We start from the raw sequence: 10,392 nt of genomic DNA, 5'->3' as shown, positions 1-10,392 counted from the left end.
ACATACCAGGCACTGTTCTAGACACTAGGAATATAGCACTGAATAAAAAAAGCAAACTTGTTGCCCTCATGGAGCTTACAAGTTATCTCATATAATTAATATTCACAGCAACCTTATGATGTAACATAATTTAGACCCATTTTGCAAATAAGACTCCGAGAGGTTGTTTTCTTATCTGTAAAATGAAGATAGTAATATTACCCACCTCATAAGGTTTCATAAGGTTATTACCGTTATTAAGTTATAAATGTAAAGCCTATTTAAAACACATTGAAGTTTTTTTTTTTTTTAATTACTATTCTCTTCTGTCAGTATTATGGTGGCTTGTGTGTTGCTGTGATGCTGGAAGCTATGCCACTGATATTTCAAATACCAACAGGGTTACCTGTGGTAGACAGATTTCACCAGAGCTTCCAGGCTAAGACAGACTAGGAAGAAGGACCTTGTGCTTTGCTTCTAAAAAAAACTGGCCAGTGAAAACCTTATGGATAGCCGTAAAACATTGTCTGGTATAGTACTGGAAGATGAGCCTCTCAGGTTCAAAGGCACTCAAAATACTACTGGTGTAGAGCTGCCACCTCAAAGTAGACCAAAAACCAAACCTATTTCTGTCGAGCCAATTGCAACTCATAGCAACCCTATAGGACAGAATAGAACTGTCCCACAGGGTTTCCTAGACTTAGGGAAGCAAATCAACACATCTTTTTCCCACAGAGCAGCTGCTGGGTTTGCACTTCAGACCTTTTGGTTAGCAGCACAGCACTTAACCATTATGCCACCAGGGCTCCTCCTTAGAGTCAATCTTAGCGACATGGATGGAGTAAAGCTTTTGAGGCCCTCATTTGCTGATGTGGCACAACTAAAAATGAGGAGAAGCAGCTGCAAACATCCATTAATGATTGAAATGTGGAATGCACAAAGTATGAGTCTAGGAAAATTGGAAGCCGTCAAAAATAAAATGGAACACTTGAAGACAGATATTCTAGGCATTAGTGAGCTGAAATGGACTAGTATTGGCCATTTTGAATTGGACAATCATATGGTCTACTTTGCCAGAAAGACGAACTGAAGAGGAAAAATGTCCCATTCATTGTCAAAAAGAACATTTCAAGATCTATCCTCAAGTTTAGCACTGCCCCCCAAAAAACCAAACCCCTTGCCATCAAGTCAATTCCGACTCATGACAACCCTATAGGACAGAGTAGAACTGCCCCATAGGGTTTTCAAGGAGCAGCTGGTGGATTCGAACTATTGACATTTTGATTAGTAGCCCAGCTGTATAACGCTGTCAGTGATAGGATAATGTCCATACTTCTATAAGGAAGAGGAGTTAAAAAGACTATTATTCAAATTTACATACCAACAACTAATGACAAAGATGAAGAAACTGAAGATTTTTACCAGCTTCTGCAGTCTGAAATTGGCATGCAATTAAGGTGCATTGATAATTATTGGTGGTTGGCATACAAAAGTTGGAAACAAAGAAAAAGGATCAGTAGCTAGAAAATACGGCTTTGATGAAAGAAACGATGCTGGAGATCTCATGATAGAATTTTGCAAGACCAGTGACCTATTCATTGGAAATACTTTTTTCACCAGCATAAACAGTGACTGTACGTGTGGACATCACCAGACGGAATACACACGAATCAAATCAAATACATCTGTGGAAAGAGAAGATGGATAAGCTCAATATCATCAGTCAGAATAAGGCCAGGGGCCAGCTGTGGAGCAGACCATCAACTGCTTATATGCAAGTTCAAGTTGAAGCTGAAGAAAATTAAAACAAGTCCATGAGGCCCAAAGTACAAACTTGATAATATTTCACTTGATTTAGAGACAGTCTCAAGAATAGATTTGATGCATTGAACACTAGCGACCAAAGACCAGATGAGTTGTCAGATAACATCAAGGACATCACACATGAAGAAAGCAAAAGGTCACTAAAAAGACAGGAAAGAAAAAAAAATGGATGCCAGAAGAGATTCTGAAACTGCTCTTGAACATAGAGTAGCTAAAGCAGGTGGAAGAAATGATGAAGTAAAAGAGCTGAACAGAAGATTACAAAGTAAAGTATTATAATGAAATGTACAAAGACCTGGAGTTAGAAAACCAAAAGGGAAGAACACATTCAGCATTTCTCAGGCTGAGAGAACTGAAGAAAAAATTCAAGCCTCTAGTTGCAATATTGAAGAATTCTGTGGCAAAATATTGAATGATGCAGGGAGCATCAAAAAATTGAAGGAATACACAGTCACTGTACCAAAAAGAATTGGTCGATGTTCAACCATTTCAGGAGGTAGTATATGATCAAGAACCAATGATATTAAAGGAAGAAGCCCAAGCTACACTGAAGGCATTGGTGAAAAACAAGACTTTAGAAATTGACAGAATACCTATTGAGAAGTTTCAACAAATGAGTGCAATGCTGGAAGCACTCAGTCATCTATACCAAGAAATTTGGAAGACAGCTACCTGACCAACTGACTGGAAGAGATCCATATTTGTGCCATTCCAAGGAAAGGAGATCCAATAGAATGTGGATGTTATTGAACAATATCATTAATATCACACATAAGTAAAATTTTGCTGAAGATATTTAAAAAATGGTTGCAACTGTACATCAACAGGGAACTGCCAGAAATTCAAGCCAGATTGAGAAGAGAACATGGAATGAAGGGTATCATTGCTGATGTGAGAAGGATCTTGGCTGAAACAGAGAATACTAGAAAGATATTTGCCTGTGTTTTATTGACTACCCAAAGGCATTTGATTGTGTGGATCATAACAAATTATGGATAATGTTGTAAAGAATGGGAATTCCAGGTCATTTTTATTGTGCTCATGAGGAACCTGTACATAGGCAAAGAGGCAGTCGTTCAGACAGAACGAGAGGACACTGCATGGTTTAGAATCAGGAAAGGTGTACGTCAGGGTTGTATCCTTTCACCATGCTTATTCAATCTGTATGCTAAGCAAATAATTCTAGAAGCTGGGCTATATGAAGAAGAATGAGGCATCAGGATTGTTTGAAGACTCATTAACAACCTACCATACATAGATGACACAACCTTGCTTGCTGAAGGTGAAGAGGACTTGAAGCACTTACTGATGAAGATCAAACTACAGCCTTCAGTATGGATTACATCTCAGCATAAAGAAAAAAATCCTCACAACAGGACCAATGTAAGCAACATCATGATAAATGGAGAAAATATTAGTCGTCAAGCATTTCATTTTACTTGGATCCGCAATCAAGCCCATGGAAGAAGTCAAGAAATCAAAAGGACATATTGCACTGGGCAAAGCTGCTGCAAAAGACCTCTTAAAAATGTTAAAAAGCAAAGATGTCACTTTGAGGATTAAGGTACACCTGACCCAAGCCATAGTATTTTCAATTGCCTCATATGCATAATTTTTTTTTCATATGCATGCAACAGCTGAACAATGAGTTAGAAAGACCAAAGAAGAATTGATGCATTTGAATTGTGGTATTGGCAAAGAATATTAGATATGCTGAGGACTGCCAGAAGAACAAATGAATTTGTCTTGGAAGAAGTACAGCCAGAATGCTTCTTAGAAGCAAGGATGGTGAGACTTCATCTCACATATTTTGGACATGTTATTAGGAGGGATTAATCCCTGGAGAAGGACATCATGTTTGATAGAATAGAAGGTCAGAGAAAAAGAAGACCTTCAATGAGATGGATTGACACAGTGGCTGCAACAATGGGCTCAAATGTAGCAATGATTGTGAGGATGGTACAGGATCTAGCAGTGTTTCGTTCTGTTTTACACAGGGTTGCTATGAGTTGGAACCAAATCAACAGCACCTATCAATAACAGAGTTGAGATACTGCTAGAACACCAGGGCTAAGGAAAGAAAAATTGCCCGGAAGGGATTATACTAGATGGCCCGGATACCACCCACCTTGGAAAACCTTAAAGATTGAAAGATGCCCTGGAAGCAAACAGGACAACTATTGTTCTGCCTGCCTGGGAGGAGGGACCTTCACAGAGGATAGGGTATGGCCTTTGTCTCCTTTTCCCATCCAGTTAGTCCCTCAAAGGGAGTCAGGAACAGTGGATCAGAGGACACAACTATAGAACTGTTACCAGTCCTCCAGGTCTCACGCCAAGCACTGCACTGAGACACGAGTTGGGTAAAAGTGAAAGAAGAAAACTTTATTTGGTTGGCCAAGCAAAGGAAGACACTGGGACCTGTATCCCCAAGATGGTTCCTTGATGGGCAGGCACAGAGGTTTATACAGAGTGGAAACAGAGTAGGGGTGGGCTCTTCTGCAGGGTGTGTTCAGGAGCGTGGTCCGTCAGGATTGGTGGACAGCTCCTGTGATGATGCCAACATCAGCAGGATGGTGGAGTTGCACTGGGGGAATGAGGGAGGGAAAATGGTGGCTTACCTCCTCCCATCTGCCATCCAGCAGCTGCCCACCTAAAACTGTAATTTGTCACTTCTATTGGCAGTTCTTTCTATCCACCGACTTCCCCATCAAAGCCCACAAAATGGGATGTTGGGCTTGTCTTTGGAGAGGAATGAAGGGTGACTGTGTTCTGCTTCTCAGACAGGATGAGAAAGGGAAGACTAAGGGATTAGGAGGGGCTCTAAGAAGTCTAAATTGCTAGAGCCACATCAGAGACAAAGGAGAACATAGACTTAAGGTTAGACCGAAGGAGCTGGAGCTGGAGCTGAGCAGAAGATCCTTGTGGGGCACTTGTAGGCAATAGGAGATGGAGCTCAGAGAACTGTTCTGGGAAGACCCATTTGGAAGTCCCCAGGGCATGAATGAGATCAGTTCAGGGCTTTTCTCTTCCCTCTCCCTGTCTCTACCCTGCTTTTTTGGGGAACTGAGTAGGATTTCAAATTTTGACCTTGAGAAAGAAGGAAGAATTGGTCGGAGGGAAAACAAACCTGAGAACATCATGGTTGTGTGGAGAAATGAACTCATGCCAGGGCAATTTATTAGACCCTCCACATGCGTTGTCTAATTTAATCCTCACAACCTCACAAAGTAGGTAGTATTGTCATTCCCATTTTAATTGAAACAGAGACTGAGAAGTTAGCTCTGTTGTATGCACTTATAGCACCCTGTACCTCTGCCTATGTTTTTTCCACTGCACCATTGGCATGTAACACTGTACCTGGTGCAAAAAGGCTTTTAATAAGTGTATGACGAAGGAATGAATGAAAGAGGTCCCGTTACTTGTCAAAAGTCACGCTGTAAGTGTGCAACCAGGATTTGAAACCTGGACTGTCTGGCTCCAAAACCTGTTCTCTCTCCAGTCTACCCCACCAAGTTTATCACCTCTAAATGCCCAGGCACAGTGTCCTTGTCTCTCAGTCGCTTGTTAGGACACACACACACACACACACACACACACACACACACACACACACACAGGGCGGATTAACCAGTAAACAAGGTTAATCTTCGATGTGGTGAAAAAAAGGTGACAGTGTGCACTATAGTACGTAAAACACAAGGAAGCCCATTTGTACCTTGCCGCCACACCACCTACTAAGAACTTACCTATTCAGGGAAAGCTAACGAGACAGTAGGAAGAAGAAAGAGCCCATGTGAGGCTGTGCCCTCTTCCTACCCTCTTCAGTTCAGCATCTTCTTCCTTCAAGAAACCTTTGGAGACAGCCCAGCCTTCACCCTATCTTCTTGTTCCTCTCTGTCTTATTGGCGCTTCCTAAATCTGTGCCACAAAAATGGCTCCAAGACAGAAAGGGCCACATAAACCACAGATTGCATCAGCCTGAGACCAGAAGAACTACATGGTTCCCGGCTTCACCAATGATGGCCCTAACAGGGGACACAACAGAGAGTCTCTGACGGAGCAGGAGAAAAGTGGGATGCAGAACTCAAATTCTAGTAAAAAGACCAGACTTAATGGTCTGACTGAGATTGGAGGGGCCCTGGAAGACATGGCCCCTGGACTCTCTGCTAGCCCAGAACTAAAACCATTCCCAAAGCCAACTCTTCAGACAAGGATTAGACTGGACTGTAAGACATAAAATAAGACATAAAGAATGTGCTTCTTAGCTCAAGTAGATACATGACACTAAATAGGCGGCTCCTGTCCAGAGGCGAGTTGAGAAGGCAGAGAGCGACAGCTGCTGGTTGAATGGACACGTGAAATACAGCATGGAAAGGAGGGGTTTGCTGTCACATTATAGAGAGAGCAACTAGGGTCACATAACAATGTGTGTATAAATTTTTGTATGAGAAACTAACTTGAACTGTAAACTTTCACTTGAAGCACAATTTAAAAAAAAGATTAAAGCAAAATAAGAGTGGAAAAAAAGAATGGCTCCAACTCATCTGGCCTCTGATGGTTCTACACATATTAGTGCTTTATTAAGGCAATCTAATTTAGGAGCCCCTGAGTGGTGCAAATGGTTAAGTGCTCGACTACTAGTCGAAACATTGGTGGTTGAAACTGACCCAGGTGCACTTAAAAGACAGGCCTGGCGATTTGCTTCCAAAAAGTTGCAGCTTTGAAAACTCTATGGGGCAGTTCTACTCTGCATGCATGTGAACCAGAATCGGCTCAACAGCAGCAAACAACAACAAAGAAATTTAATTCTACAGATGTATACTGAAGGCAAATGTGGCCCAGCCCTGCCTGTGCCAGTGGGTGGACAGAGATATGAATCAGACATAACCTCAAAGACTTTTAGTCAGTGGGGGAGTCAGACGTTAGGCACAGATACAATTAACTAGAGCACAAAAGAAGATGACCTAAATGGTATTAAAGAACTATGAGCAACACGCTATATACATAAACCTTGATTACTTAATTACTATTCTGAAAAGTGTATCATCTATCTTTTAGTCAGAGCTAAAAGGTATCATCTAGTTCAACCTTTTGTTTTCCACTGGAGTTGTCTGAGATGTGGAGAAGGGTGGGGCCTAACCTAAAGTCTCTCACCAGTCCATTTGGCTGAGCCAAGACTAGAACCAGTTTTTCTGAAGCCCAGTCCAGGGCTCTTTCCACCTCCTCTTGAAGTTCCATGTGCAATAGTCCCATCTCCCATGAGACCGTGTGAACCTCGAAGCAGAGTCAGGTTCTCCCACCCAAGCAAGCTAAGCTAGGACCAGGAGAGCTCAAGGCACCCAGGGATTCAGGATATGCAGCCTGACCACGGGCTGGCAATCCAGCCCTTTGATCTACTGCACCCCAGTGTGCACCCTACTCTTACCAATATGCGTGTAAAATTTATTTTCTTCAAGTATTTTTTTTGCAGGAAACACTTTTTTTTTTTTTTACATGAAGTCTTTACCCAGAGCCAGATCCATTGCCATCAAGTTGATTCTGACTCATGGCCACCCCATGAGTAGCACTGCTCCATAGGTCTTTCTTGACTAATCTTTGTGGAAGCAGGATGTCAGGTCTGTCTTCCACAGCACCAATGGGTGAGTTCAAACCACCAACCTTTAGGTTAGTAGTTGAAAACAAACCCTTTGTGCCACCCAGGGTCCTTTATCCAGGAAAAACCAAGCTTGTTGTTTTCAAGTCAATTTCAACTCCTAGCAACTCTAGAGGAAACCCTGGTGGCATAGCGGCTAAGAGCTATGGCTGCTAACCAAAAGGTTGGCAGTTTGAATTTACCAGATGCTCCTTGGAAACCCTATGGAGCAGTTCTACTCTGTCCTCTAGTGTCCCTATAAGTTGGAATCGACTCAACAACTATGAGTTTGGTAACCCTAGAAGAGGAAGAAGGTCAAAGCCCCACTATTTTCCTGCCCTCATGTCCTGGGAAGGGAACTCTAGGAAGAGAGCTCAAAAATCTTTGTTCTGGAACGTAATTTTTAATGGCTTTAGAGAAGCCATTTTAAGTGTGGTCTTCTGCCAAATCCTGTCTTTTATGGAAACTCACAATCCTGTCTTCGTTCGTCAAACCCGGAGCACCAACCACGTACTCCCACTAGGCTATGGAGGGAATGAGGTTTTCACTTTGTCTCTCCTGTTCTCTCCTTTGCAGAGAGAAGTTGGTCTCAAGTGTTGCTGAACTGAGAAGAGGAACCCAAACTCTGCCTGGGACAGCAGGGGAGGCTTCCTGAGGAGGAGAATCTTGGAGAACTAATTCATCCACTCAGAGTCATTTACCAGCCTAAATCTGATAGCGTATCTAACTTCCCCGTCAGATACCACCAGCCACATGTGCTGTTGAGCAGTTGAAATGTGGCTAGTCCAAATTGAGACATACTGTAAGTGTAAAATACATACCAGATTTCAAAGGTTTAGTACTTCTAATTATTAATTTTTATGTGGATTATATGTTGAATGATAATATTTTTGATATATTGTGTTAAATAAAATATATTACTAGAATTAATTTTACGTGTTTCTTTTTACTTTTTAGCAAATGTCATTATTAAAAGATTTTTTTCTCGGTTCATTTTTTTTTTTCAAATTTTATTTTGTTGTTATTGAGAATATACACAGCAAAACATACACCAATTCAGCAGCTTCTACATGTACAATTTAGTGACATTGATTAACATTTTTCAAGTTGTGCAACTATTCTCATCCTCCTTTTCTGACTTGTTCCTCTCTCTTTAACATAAACTCATTGCCCCCCAAAGGTTCCTAGCTAATCTTTGGAGTTACTCTTGTCAATGTGATCCCATATAGATGTTCTTCAAAGACCACAATGCTCAAGGCAGACCTGTTTTACCAGTTAAGCTAAACTATTGTTTGGTTTTAAGATGAGTTCAGGGATACTTTTGGTTTAAGGTCTAAAAATTATCTCAGGGTGACTAGAAGGACTCCAGTGGTCGTGGCCCCCAGACCTTCTGTTGGCCCAGGACAGGAACCATTCCCGAAGCCAACTCTTCAAACATGGATTGGACTGGACAATGGGTTGGAGAGGGATGCTGGTGAGGAGTGAGCTTCTTGGATCAGGTGGACACTTGAGACTATGTTGGCACCTCCTGCCTAGAGGGGAGATGAGAGGGTAGAGGCAGTTAGAAGCTGGCGCAATGGACACAAAAAGAGAGTGGAGGGAGAGAGCGGGCTATCTCAATAGGGGGAGAGTAATTGGGAGTGTGTAGCAAGGTGTATACGGGTTTTTGTGTGAGAGACTGACTTGATTTGTAAACTTTCACTTAAAGCACAATAAAAATTATTTTAAAAAAATTATCTTAGGGCAATAGTTTCAGGAGTTCATTTACCCTCCCTGGCTCCAGAAAGTCTAGAGTCCATGAAAATTTGAAATTCTGTTCTACATTTCCCCCCTTTTGATCAGGATTCTTCTATAGCTCCGTAATGGTAGCTGGGCACCATCCAGCTCTTCTGGTCTCATGACAAAGGAGGCAGTTGTTCATGGAGGTAATTAGCCACACATTCTGTTATGTTGTTAGGTGCCATCAAGTCGGTTCCAACTTATAGTGACCCCAACCACAACAGAAGGAAACACTGCCCCATCCTGCGCCATCCTCACAATCGTCCTTATGCTTGAGCCCATTGTTGCAGCCACTGTGTCAGTCTATCTCTTTGAGGGTCTTCCTCTTTTTTTGTTGACCCTCTACTTTATCAAGCATTATGTCCTTCTCCAGGGACTGGTCCCTCCTGGTAACATGTCCAAAGTTAACATTCCATATCCTTCTATTCCTGACTGTCCTTCTTCCTCTTTTGCTCCAGGTTAGTAGAGACTAACTGTTGCGCCTTGGATGGCCCCTTGCAAGCTTTTAAGATCCCAGGCACTACTCAAGTTACTAGGAAGTAGAACAGAGGCACTAAACACATTATTAGGCCAATTAACTGGGATGTCCCATAAAACTATGACCCTAAATATCCAAACCAAGGAACCAAATCCCATGAGGTGTTTGGTTGTACACAAACTCAGCAGCTGCTTTTTTTTTTTGTCATTGTCATCATTAGAAAATTTTGAATTACAAATGTGGCTTGCATTCTATTTCTTTTGGACAGCACTGGGAGAGTCAAACGCATGGCAGGGGTGGTTGGGGTATGTGTGTGCTGGAGGGAGGAAAGATGAAGCCAGGCAGGGAGTAGTTTAGTACAGCCAGATTGTGAAAGAATAAGCCGATCTCCCCTGGCCGACTACACAGAAAAGAAGTCAGAGGGAACAGAATGCGCAAAGATCCAAAGATGTGGGCAAGCCCGCTGTGTTTTGAGAACTCATAGTATGACATAAAAAGAAAAAATAAAGAAGCATTTATTGAGTGTTTACTTTGAGCCAGGCACTGACAGTAGGCCTTTTACATCTATTATTTTATCTTTACAACTAACGGGCGAAGGGGACCGTATTCTATTTTACCAAAGAAAGAACTGAGGCTCAGAAAGGTCGAGCTATTTATTCCCGGAGCTCACCCTTTTTTATGTGGAAAACCTCTTGAAGAC

The sequence above is a fragment of the Elephas maximus genome, chromosome 7 (assembly GCF_024166365.1).
Source record: "Elephas maximus indicus isolate mEleMax1 chromosome 7, mEleMax1 primary haplotype, whole genome shotgun sequence".
Classification (NCBI taxonomy): Eukaryota; Metazoa; Chordata; class Mammalia; order Proboscidea; family Elephantidae; genus Elephas; species Elephas maximus.
This window is presented reverse-complemented; position numbering follows the sequence as displayed.